The 12,285-nt window shown below is 35.0% G+C and overlaps 1 long non-coding RNA gene across 2 annotated transcripts in view; it reads left to right on the top strand.

Moving 5' to 3' along the window:
- Nucleotides 1-11,181, top strand: part of LOC116423184 — a 29,493-nt gene extending 18,312 nt beyond the window's left edge. For both annotated transcript variants that reach the window (XR_004233676.1, XR_004233675.1), the window contains exon 3: nucleotides 9,395-11,181. This is a non-coding gene — a long non-coding RNA (uncharacterized LOC116423184). The remainder of the gene's footprint in view (nucleotides 1-9,394) is intronic.
- The last annotated feature ends 1,104 nt before the right edge of the window (nucleotides 11,182-12,285 follow it).

Below are 12,285 nucleotides of genomic sequence, written 5' to 3'. Positions count from 1 at the left end.
TTAAATTTTAAATGTTTCTATTTTTTATTTTGTTAGATAATAATTACTTGTTATCTAAATTTAATTGTTGTTTATTTTTGATATGTATTTTATTTATCTTGTTAAATATTTCCCAATTACATGTAAAATTTTTTTATAACTTAAAATCAGTTCATGGAGAAGATACTTGGAAGATGGTGGAGTCACTCAGAAAATTTGAGGCTCTCTAGATTTCCCCCACAAACAAGACAAAACTACTGCTCAGGACAAACAAAGCTGATAAAAACAAAACAAATAAGAGTTGAAACAGAACCGTGCCCCTCCTAGGACAATCAGAGAAGATCTAAAGAAAGACACCTAGAAGAAGGTTTAGCCCAGGTAAAATGTAAACACCTATAGGCTAATTTCACTGAAACAACAAGTGGGAAGCTTTATGCTGGGATAAGAGATAGCCTTTGTCCCAACCACAGGGATTTTAATTTCCTGGACAGTGTGGGGAGTTGGGTGTCTGAATCCAGGAAGATTGAGGAAACTTCTGCTAATAAGGACTGCCAGGCCCAGCTGTGCTGCAGAAATGAAAATGCGTGAGTGCAGAAGCAAGGAGGCAGAGATGCTGCTGGCAGGCGGCAGGCACTTTCAGGAGGCTGAAGTCCTTAGTTTGGGGTGCCAGGCTAGAGGGGAGAACTGAAGGAGGACCTAAGACCAGAGGTACCATCTTCCCTACTACAGCACCAGAAGTCATTACATTAACAAGTGCTTAGTAAAGAAAAAAAAAATGAGCCAGGAAAAGAGAAAGACCCTAACTATAGTTATTTTGGGAATAGGGAAGACCAGCATTTATCTTCAGAAGATGATTCTGAAGTAAAGAAAAGTCATCTGTCCCAAATAGTAATGTCCCCAAAAAGAATTTCATAGAACTCAAAAAAGACTTTTAAAATCACATGAGAGATTATGAGGGAAAACAATAGAAATCCAAAAACAATCCAAGAAAAATGAAATTGTGAAAAAAAAATCAACCAACTAGAAAAGGAGATCCAGAGTTTTAAGGAAGAAAATGAAGCTTTGAAAATTAGAATTGGGTAAGGGGAAGCCAGTGAAGTAATAGGCTACCAAGAAATAATAAAACAAAATACAAAAGGAAAAAATGAAGAGAATGTGAGAGACTTCATAAGAAAAACAGTAGATTTACAAAACAGATAAAGAAGAAAAAATATAATAATAATTGCACTATCTGAAAGCTATGACCAAAAAAAGAATCTTAACATAATAATAAAGAAATAACTAAAGGTCAGAAAGTAGAAATAGAAAAAAATCCCCTGATCACCACCTGAAAGATACTACAAGGAAAACCTACTCATTACTAAATTTAGAAATCCCCAAATCAAAGAGAAAATTTTACAAACAACAACAAACAACAATTCAAATATGCTGGAGTCAAAATTAGAATCACACAAGACCTAGCAGCAGCTACAATAAAAGACCACATTTGGAATACTATATATTGAAGATCAAAAAGAAGTCGGGTTGTGACTGAAAACATCACATCCAGCAAAATTAACCATAATCCTGAATGAAATAAAATGGATATTCAACAAATTGCTAAACTTTCAGGATTTATTGCAAATAACCCTGAACTTAATAGAAAATTTGTCATATAAGAAATATAAGGTAAACATCAAAGATTAATTTCAAGGGACTCAATAAGGACAAATTATTTATGTTTTATATGTAGAAATGTAAACCATATGTCTAAGATTGTCATTACTAATTAGGTAGTTCAGTATATAACCTTGCTGTCTTGGGGAAGAAGCAGGTAATAGAGGGAAGGAGAAAAAATCTGGAATTCAAAATTTTACAAAAATGAATTTTAAAACTATCTTTATGTATGATTAGAGGAAAAAAATATAATTAAGTGAAATAAGAAAGTAATTGGATAGTGCAAAAGAAAGATTGGGATAGAGCTGAATAAGATGTAACTCTAAAAAGCAAAAACATATAGAGAAAGGTTAAAAAAAAAAGCAATTATCAAATGAATGAGGTTTGAGAGGAAGAACTGACACCAAAGAATTAAACAGGGAAGGAGGTCTGATAGTTCTACTCACATTGAGAACGGAATAAAGAGGGAATAATACATATATATCTAGAATTATACACAACTCTTAAAAATTTATGAAGAAACAAGAGGGAGGGGGACAGCTAGTTGTAATAGTGAATAGAGCCCTGAGGTCAGGAGGACCTGAATTCAAATATGTCCTCAGACACTTAACACTTCCTGGCTGTGTGATCGTGGGCAAGTCATTTAACCCCAATTGCCTCAGCAAAAAAAAAAAAAAAAAAAAAAAAAAAAAAAAAAAAAAAAAGGAAGGAAGAAGAGGGAGAGGGAATAGAATAAAGTGGGTTATAGAAGGATGTATAGATTAATGGGAATGGGATGAAAAGGGAGGGAAATGTTGAGGGGAAAGGATATGGCAGGAATCCTTGGGCAGGTGGGGGAGGCTAGTGAGTACAAGTGAAATAGAAGAGTAGTCAGCAGGGATAGAAAACAAGGGATTCACCAACCCAGTAATAATGATAAGTAGAATTTAATAGGAAAAAAAAGCAGGGGTAGTTATTATTGGTCTCAAAATAAGTTAAAGTTAAAATTGATTAAATAAAAAGAGAAAAATAGAGGAAAACTACATTATATGTTAGCCATATTGATGTTATTTTAGGAGATTCAAATCAACCAGATAGTATGAGGTTGGAATATTTGTTGTGACATAGGAAATGAAGAGTGGGTAGATATAGAAAAATATGGAAAGACTTGGACCTAAGAAGGATGATTATTACCTACATTCAAGAAACAAAGAACATAGTACAACCTTACATACATGTATATGAATATATGTGTGTTTGTGTATAATTATAGATATTTATATATACATATATATATGTGTATATATAGATATAGATATAAATATATGTAAGTATATCTATGCTTAAACATTTCCTGCTCGGGGGAAGAAGGGAGAGGAGAGAAAAAAATAAGTAAAAAATGCACAGCAGAGAACAAAAGAAAATCTACACGGAAGCAAAGAAAGATGGACAGTTCTGAGTACAACGGACTTTTTTATTATATATGATTTCTTGAAATGAACATTTATTGTTACATATTTTGAATGCTCTCATATTCTGCTGTGCAATGACAATGTTTTTTCTTTTTTGGTTTCTTAATTTTCTATTTCAGTTTTAAATAAAAACATTTTTTAAAAGAAAGTATCCAAAAATATTGATTTCACATTCTTTCCTTCCCTCTTCTCCCTCCTCTTTGAGAAGGCAAGCAATTTGATATTATCCATATGATATCATGCAAAACATATTTCTATGTAACTATTTTGAAAAGAAATCTACAGACATTCCCCTTCTAAAAAGGAAAAGAGTAATTTCCCTATATTGTTAAAAATAATTGATTTCCTCCTCTGTCTTCTGTCTGCTCAAGCCCTCTAATCCTTCCTATTTCCTGATCCTCACTGATGTTGCTCCTTGGAGTATCTGTTCCTTAGAATCACAGATTTTTAGAACTAGAAGTGATTTTAGAAGTTACATAAGCCAATCTCCTCATTTTTGAAAGGATAAAACAGGCTTATTCTCTCTTCAGTCACCTTCTTTCCATATATAAGAAAAATAGTGCTCCACTTTTATCCAAGAAAGAAAAAGGACAAAGTCCAAGTAAAATAACAGAGGAAAAAGTTTTTTTTAAGCCCAGTTGACCTTTTCTAGTGAAAATAATACCTTGTAAGATGTTTTATACTCTTCAGTGAAAAAATATATGAAGGGCCTACTTTGTGCAACATATTGTGCCTAGGCTCTGAGGATTCAAAGATGAAAAACCGCTTATTATCTATGAGATGTTGGCCTAGTCACTTTCTTCCCTATTTCTAAAATGGGAATAATATTTTCACTAATAAAAGTATTATGTGAGTCAAATAATGAAATATGTCTAAGTACTTTATTAACTAGAGTGCTACCTAAATTTTAGCTTATTATTGTTATCACAACCATCTATTATCATTAAGCCAGTCTGTCTGAAGACAGCATAGTGATTTGGAGTCAAAAGATCTTGATTCAAATCCTGGCTCTTCCTCTTACCATCTGCAAGACCTTGCTTAAGTATCTACTTAACCTTTCTCTCAAAACCATCTGTAAAATGAGAGGGATGGAATGCAGCTCTAAATTTTCACCACCAGATTACCACCCTGAAGAATCCTCTAATCTAAGGCTCTCCTGATTGGTGATTCTCTAGACCAGAAAATCCTTCAAAGGGAACCCCAGCTGAATTTACTTTACCCTGGCTCAAGTGGCTCTGCAGTCTTGCCCTTCCCTATGTGCCAGCAGCCTCGTTCCTTTCCCTCTCTCCAACTCTTCCTATACGTTGTTTTCCCATTAGAATGTGAATTCTTTGAGACAAGGAATTGTAATTTTTTTGTTTCTATATTTATCCTTAATGCTTAGCACAGTACATGGCATATAATAAGTACTCAATTGCTCACTCATTTTATTATCTATCTATCTAATTATCTACTTACCTACCTACCTACCTATCTACCTATCTACCTACCTACCTATCTACCTACCTACTACCTACTATTTGCCTATCTATCTACCTATCTATCTATCAATGGCAGCCAGTAGAGCAGTGTATATAGCACTGGACCTGAGTCAGGAAGATCTGAGCATCAGATACTTAACTAGTTGTGTTCCTGGGCAAGTCTAACCTCTGTTTGCCTCAATTTCCTGAACTGTATATTTCCTCAAATGTAAAATAACAGCATCTACCTTGCAGAATTGTTGTGAGGATACAAAAGTGCCTGGCTCATAGGTGTTATTTTGTTGTTGTTGTTGCTGTTGTTGAAGAGGGAAGTAATGCTATATGTGTAAGGGAGTTAGATTTATGTGAGGGAGGGCTGTGTAAAGTCACCATCTTGACTTTCTCCTCCAGAGCCATCTGGTCCAGTTGAAGACATAGGTCAGGATGATTGGAAATTGCCCTGGATTTGGTGGGATGTCTTGGCCTTATATTTTATTTTTTATTTATTTTAAAATTGTTTTAAATTGAAGCTTTTAATTTTCAAAACATATGCAAGGATAATTTTTTTTTTTTTTTTACCATTGACCTTTGCAAATCCTTTTGTTCTAATTTCCCTCTTTCCCCTGCCCTCTCTCCTATTTGGATGCCTTGGCCTTTTAAAGCTAAGGTTCTTTACAGATCTCAATTTGACTGAAACAAATTCAATGAATGTAAATAGATTTGTATATAACAAGGACTATATAAATGCTCATTCCTGTCCCTCTTCTCTGTCTCTCTCTGTCTCGCTCTCTCTCACACACACACATACACACAGACTTCATTTTTCAATTTTAGATGAAATCTAAGTCTCTTTTTTACATCTAAATCTATGATCTAAAAGCAGATAGCAGGAGGGAAGGGAACAGAACACTTAAGATTGAAGTAGTATCTCCTTAGGACATTCTGTTTAAGATAATGGACTCTCCTTTACCTGTGGAGAATGCACAATATTCTTTGCCTCCTTCCAACTATGTATGTACATTACTGAGTTGATTTCTCTCATTGATTGCTTATCCAGGAAAAAAGCTTATGATGAGTGATATGATTTTGGGTTGAAGAAAAAGTGACTTCTGGCTAGAGAAACACTCCACTATCCAACTATATTGGCCTAGCTGCTTGTTCCTCATACATGCCATTTTATCTCCCAACACTTTTTATTGGTTGGAGATAGATCTTTCATACTATAGACTGAGGAAGTGTGAACTGGCCATCAGGGAAAAACCCAGATTATAATCTTCGTTCAGGGTAGAACCAGAAAGATAGAAATGACAGTGCAGAGATGTCATTTACTTTTTTTCAATTCAATTTTTAAAATTAAAACAATGTTTCTTCTCACTTATAACAAATATATAGCTTGAGTTTATGACCTTTCTGTCAGAAGGTAGGTAGCATAATTCTTTATCAGTCCCTTGGAATTTTAATTAATCAGGGGAATGATCAGAGTTCCCACTTCTTTTAAAGTTTGTCTTTATAATGTTGTTGATACCATTGTTCTAGTTCTACTTCCTTCACTCTTCATTAGTTCATTAAAGACATCCCACGTTTCTGAAACTCACCTTTATCATTTATTAACATGCATTCCATTGATATTCCATTACATTCATATATCATAATTTTTTTAGTCTCTCTCCAGATGATGGGCCCTCCCTTGGTTTCCAATGCTTTACCACTATAAAAGAACTTTTATTAATATTTCTGAATGTAGGGAATCCTTTTCTTCTTTCTTTGATTTCTTTGGGACCTTAAGCCTAGTAGTATTATTACTATATTAGAGGGTATGCATAATTTAGAAACTTTATGGAAGCAGCCCCAAATTTCTTTCAAGGATGGGTGAATCAATTTACAGCTCCATCATCGGTATATTAATCAATCAATATTTAATATGTGATAAGTGCTAAGGATGCAAAAAGAGACCCCCCCAAAAAAAGAGCTCTTTAGGGGGCTCACAATATAATGGAGGAGATAATGAGCAAATAGATTTATATACAACATATATAAGATAAATTGGGAGGGGGGAATTCAAGAGGAAAGATACTAGAATTAAGACAGGTTGAAAAAAACTTTTTTTAACACAGGATTTAAGCTAGGGCTTAAAGGAAATCAGGGAAATCAGTAGAAGGAGATGAGGGAGAGCATTCCATACCAAAGAATGAATGGGTTGGTTACTACAGACATGAAATGCCAAGTAGAGGGGCTAAAGACCAGAAGCTGAATTTGGATCAGAAATATAAATCAATCCCAAAGTGTTAGCAAATTTTGAGAAGAAATAGTAAAAAATAGTAAATATTTGGGATCATGTGGAAATTACTATATGATTGCATAGGGGTAAACAAAACAGGATTCAAGATAATTGGTCGCACTTATAAACACTTATAAACTACATCTAATGTATATTTTAAAACTTTTTGATGAAGTGCTGGCCCTATTTCTGGGATACCCTTGAATGAATGAGCTTTTTCTAGGTTAACATTAATTTTCCTCAGGAGAAGTGGTTATCTCATATGCTTCTATGTAATACATTATAGAACTATCTACTTACTAAAGGCTGCTCAAAGTCATTCAGACAATCCTCTCCATAACTATTGGGTATTCTCCACCTCTCTGAGATGGTGAACAAGATAGCCTAAAGGACAAACATTGGGGCAGAATTGGCCGTTTGGAAGTAGGGGAGGGCCCTCGAAGTGACTTTTACTAGTCAGAAGACCTGAAGCTGAGAAGCAGTGTCCAGATAGGGAGAGTTCAAGGAGCAAGAGATGAGATCTGAATTAGGCAGAGGTTTTGAATAACAAAGGGAACAAATATAGTTTCAAGTCAACTCAAGTTAAGTAGCATTTTTATGTGTCAGGTACATAAATTCCAGAGATGGATCCAGATCCATAAGATCCAGAGATGAAAGGCAAAGACTTTCAAGAAGCTTACAGTCAAAAAAAAAACCCCAAACTCACAGTCTAATGAAAGAGTTAATATGCAAGCATACATGTGCACCCAAGCTATATTATATGAAGGACAAATTGAGGATAGTTTCAATTGGAAAGGCAATAAATTTAGCAGGACAGAAAGGCTTCTCACACAAGGTGGGGTTTTAGCTGAGACTAGAAGGAAGCAGGAAGTGGAGATGAGGAAGGAAAGAATTCCAGGAATCAGAGTAGCTGATGAAAATGGCCAATATTGGAGAAGGAATGTTTTGAAAAAGAAACAGCAAAGATTAACTATCATTTCTGCTTTGACCTGAAACCCTGAAGGTCTTCTCCCAGATTTATAGAATTTTTTTTAATTAGGTGAAAGAGGAGATTCTTTGCCTCAATGAGTGCAGCCTCAGTCAAACTGAAATCTGTTAAAGATCTTTTCTTTAAAAGGCCAAGCTCTCCTACTGCATCCAGGGCCATCTACAGTGGTCCTGATCTGTGTCTGGCCCCTTGATTGTGATGGCTCTGGAGGGAAAGGTAAAGCAGGGGACCTGGCCCAGTCTCCCTCATCTAAATCCTTTACTTGCACGTGATGGCATCTCCTCCGTAGGTCCTTCACTGGACAAACAACAACCACTCTTATTGGATCTCAAAATGTGTGGGGGGAGTAAGACCCAGTTTATGAAGTCCAAGGATTCTATAGTTGACCTTGGGAGTAAGAGGGAGCCATTGGAGCTGGTCGATTGGGGATGAGAAGAGTGGTGGATAGGATATGATCATACCTGATCTTTAGGAAGATCAATTTGATAACTAAGCGGAAGGTGGAGAAAAATGAAGCATCCAGTGAGCTATTTCCACACTTGTTATCTTGTAGAAGAATGTTTGTTTTGAAACAAACTGGTTAAGAAGAGTCCATCAGCTGTGCCTTCTGATTTCCACAGAAGTACTTTCATCTGGATGGTGTCTCTCTCTTTCTCTCTCTCTCTCTCTCTCTCTCTCTCTCTCTCTCTCTCTCTCTCTCTCTCTCTCTCTCTCTCTATCTCGTTCTTAGGGGCTTTTCTCTGTGCACTAAGGCATAGGATACCTTAGAATGGAATGTTGTTGTTTGTTAATAACTGGTAGGGTCCTGCTTATAGAAACTTAAGTTTTTCTCCCTTTGTGAAAAAGTAGAGCAGTGTGCATTTGGGAGTGTGCAAAAACCATGGAGCAAATCCTGGATTGAAAAGCCTCCCTGTATCTGAATTTTCTGATCTATAAAACAAAAGGCCATAGTAAAGAATCTCTAAGACTCTTTCCAGCTCTAAATCCTATGAAGACTTAAGTGTCTGCACAGATATAGGAAGGAAAATCTGGAGACATTGAAAAAGACATCTAGGCGGTAGAGTTTTTATAGAGTATTTATTGACTTGGAGTCAGGAAGATCTGAGTTTGAATCCTCCTTTAAACTCTAATTATATGACTTTTGGCAAGTAGATTGGCTTCTCTGTTCTCCGGTTTCCCCATCTATGAAATGAGTTGGATTTGATTGCCTTTGAAGTTTCTTCCCACTTGAAATCTTTAATACTATGCTCTGATTCCAACACTTTAAATTCTGTCCCAGATCACAAGGATTAAGTAAAACATAGAAAACTTGAGCTTTTATAATTTTTAGCTGAGATAAGCTCTTAAAATTATAGTTTGAGGGGGTTGGGAACAAAATATTCAATGGAGCAAAGACATAGAATTGAAGGCATAAAAGGCTTTCACAGAGAACATAATTTTAGCAAAACCATTTGCTCTGTGAAACATAATTTAACTACAAAGGAGAGACAGACTGTACCTGAGACATTCAAACCTAATTTTTAGAGATATGTAGTATATGGCATTTGGGTATCTAATACATACTGTTTTTCTTCTTCTCTAGTCCAAGAAAGCAAAGAGAAAACAATATGGATCACATACTCTGGGGGAAGAGCAAAGACAGATTCCAAAAGGCCTAATTTATACATGAAAAGTTACCTGGATATAAATCTATGTTTATATCTATTTTTGAATATTTTTCTTTGGGACCACAAAGGAGACAGATGGAATTCTACAAACTGGGAGCCAAAACGAGAAAGAATTTCATCATTTATTCTAGAAGCAGATGACAAGAAACAGTATCCAGAAATTACTTCCAGAAGATAATTTACTTTGGACAAAGGAGCCCAGGATGTTTAACGAAGCTAATATTATCTAAACTTAATCTGTATGGAGTTCAAGTGTAGTATAAATACCACTACCTGACACATGTAAAATGCTACTTGAGTTGACTTGAAACTATATTTGTTCCCTTTGTTATTCAGAACTTTACAAAGGAAAGGAAAAACTTTACTAACATGAAGGTGAACATTTACATAAATATAGAACATAAAAAAGAGATTATATGTATATACTAAAAATGTATATGCTGAATTTAACAGATTAGAAATAATATTGCCCACTTGTCTATAGTCCCTTTCTGAACTTCTTGCTATTCTTTTCTGGAACAACCCACTCTTAAAGCTACAATTCTTCCCCACTAGATACCTTTCCATATGCATTTAAATTTCTTAGTATATAAATTTTAGAAGGTGATAAGGTCAGCTATTAACTATGTAAAGTACTACCCCTTTTCAGTTTGGCTTCATGTAGAAAAATACAAGACATACCAATGAATTGCCTTAATGTGTAATTTTTACCCTTTGCCCACAGATAGAAAAAACAAAACAGAACAAAACTCTTCAATTTCTCTTGTGGCAGCCCTTCATAATTCTACAGCCTACCTTGTATCATATTTATTTGTGGACCTATCTTATTGACTCTATTAGACTGTATGTGCTGTGAGGTTAAAGTTTATGTCACTTTTCAGCCTTTTTTCCCCCTCTAGTACCTTGCCTGATACTATGAACATTTCCATGTATTTACTGAATTTAATTTAATTGATTGGTCCCTGCTTTGGGTATTTTTGATCATGAAGTTCTCCCTGAACAGCCTATCCAGTCTCGTGAAGATAACTCTTTATATATTTCTTTCAGGTTCCAGTTTACTCCCCAAAGTCTGGAGAACGGGAAATTATATTCTCTTGCCTTCCATAGCCTCAGAATGTAGAAGGATAGTAACATCTCTATTTTTTTTTTACAACCTAAGACCTCTGGAAACAATTGTTAAATACACTACTATATAGGATTACCACTATTAGTTTGTAGGTGACCTTCTCCTTCTGGGCTTTTTTGGCTATAATTAATTTCCTTCTGGAAGCAATCTCCAGAATACCATTTCCTTTTGCCTCTCCCCAGAGTATAAAGAACAAGATCCTTTCTATCATAATATGATGGTTTGTCAATCCCTTTCCACCTCAGCAGAGACCCTAAAGCAAAACATTCAAGAAGAGATTCTGATTCTTTTAATTTGTAAATAGGCATCTCTGAATAACACAATTCAGACCTGATCCCACTTTCTTTTAAACAATTTTTGTCATTATGTATTTGAAGGTCAAAGCCTGTTCCTTTCATTTCTCATTGAATGGGATCTGGATATCTTAAGGGATAACATATCAAAGAAATAAATGAATAGGGGGAAAGGAGCATTTTTCTGTTTAAAATGGAAAGAGAAGGGCTTGTTCTCTATTATCTAAATGTGTTTCAAAGATAGTAATATACATTATATGTTCATAGAATCCTAGATTGTGAGCCAAAAAACAAAAAACTTTGGTGATCATCTAGTTCAATTTATTCATTATATAAATGAGAAAACTGATGAGTTGAGTGCAGACCTCATATATTTTAAAAATTAATTTGTTAATTTATTAAAAACAATAGAAAAAAATTGCCATGTATGTAGCAGAACATAAGGATCCAAAATATGAAACAATAAACTTTCATTTCAAAGAAGACTATATATACACCACACATTGAGCTCAATGAACTCCATATTTTATAGGTGAGCCTCTTAGCTCTGCAAAAATTATTTTTCCAAGGTCACACAGTGAGCCTAGGGGCCAAGCCAGATCTAGAACAAAAGGATCCCTACTCCTGAGTTAAAGTTCTGTTCACTCTACTAAGGCATATTAAAGCATGTTAAATGTCTTCTAGTAAAGTAAAACACCTGGCACAACAAGTCCCTTCCCCCTCTTCTCACCTTGGTCTAATGTCATTCCCAGGGAGTTCTAAGTATTTAATATAGAGTTCAAACATTATATCAGAAGTAATTTGCTTCCCATAGAATAAAGAAATGACAAAGTCTTAGGCAATAAGGTATTTTTTTCTCAGAATTATTTTGCATACTACCAAATATATTATGAAAAATTCAAGGAATAAAAATTAAAAAAAAAAACAAGGCAGCAGCTGTTCTGGCTTCCTGATACAGGCTAATCAGTGCAGCTGCTAAAACATTCACCCTTCTTTAGTAATTTATTTCCTTGCAAAATAAGCTCCAGCTCCCACCTTCTCTTGAGGCTTTGCAGGCCTGGGGCCCAAAATGGGCAATACTAGGTTGTGTAATGTTTGGCCAATCACAAACAGATTTAACCTGGACTACCTAGTTACAGTTGTTGCCTAATCTGTGGAGAGCAGAACCATTATTAACAGGTAGTATGATTGGTATCTAGGGCCTCTTAGAGCAAACATTGAAAAGCATTTTTGCAATCAGAGAGGATTGTTGAGTCAACAAAATAAGCTTTGCATTTGGACATTTTTGGTGCAGTTACCAGAGGTCAGTTTTTTTTTTTTTAAACATAAAAAGTAAATCCTGCCTATAAAGGATCCATTCTCATTAACTGATTCATTTAGTGCACAT

The sequence above is a fragment of the Sarcophilus harrisii genome, chromosome 4, assembly GCF_902635505.1.
Source record: "Sarcophilus harrisii chromosome 4, mSarHar1.11, whole genome shotgun sequence".
Lineage (NCBI taxonomy): Eukaryota > Metazoa > Chordata > Mammalia > Dasyuromorphia > Dasyuridae > Sarcophilus > Sarcophilus harrisii.
Note: the sequence above shows the minus strand (reverse complement) of the source record. Positions and strands in the feature narration are given on the sequence as shown.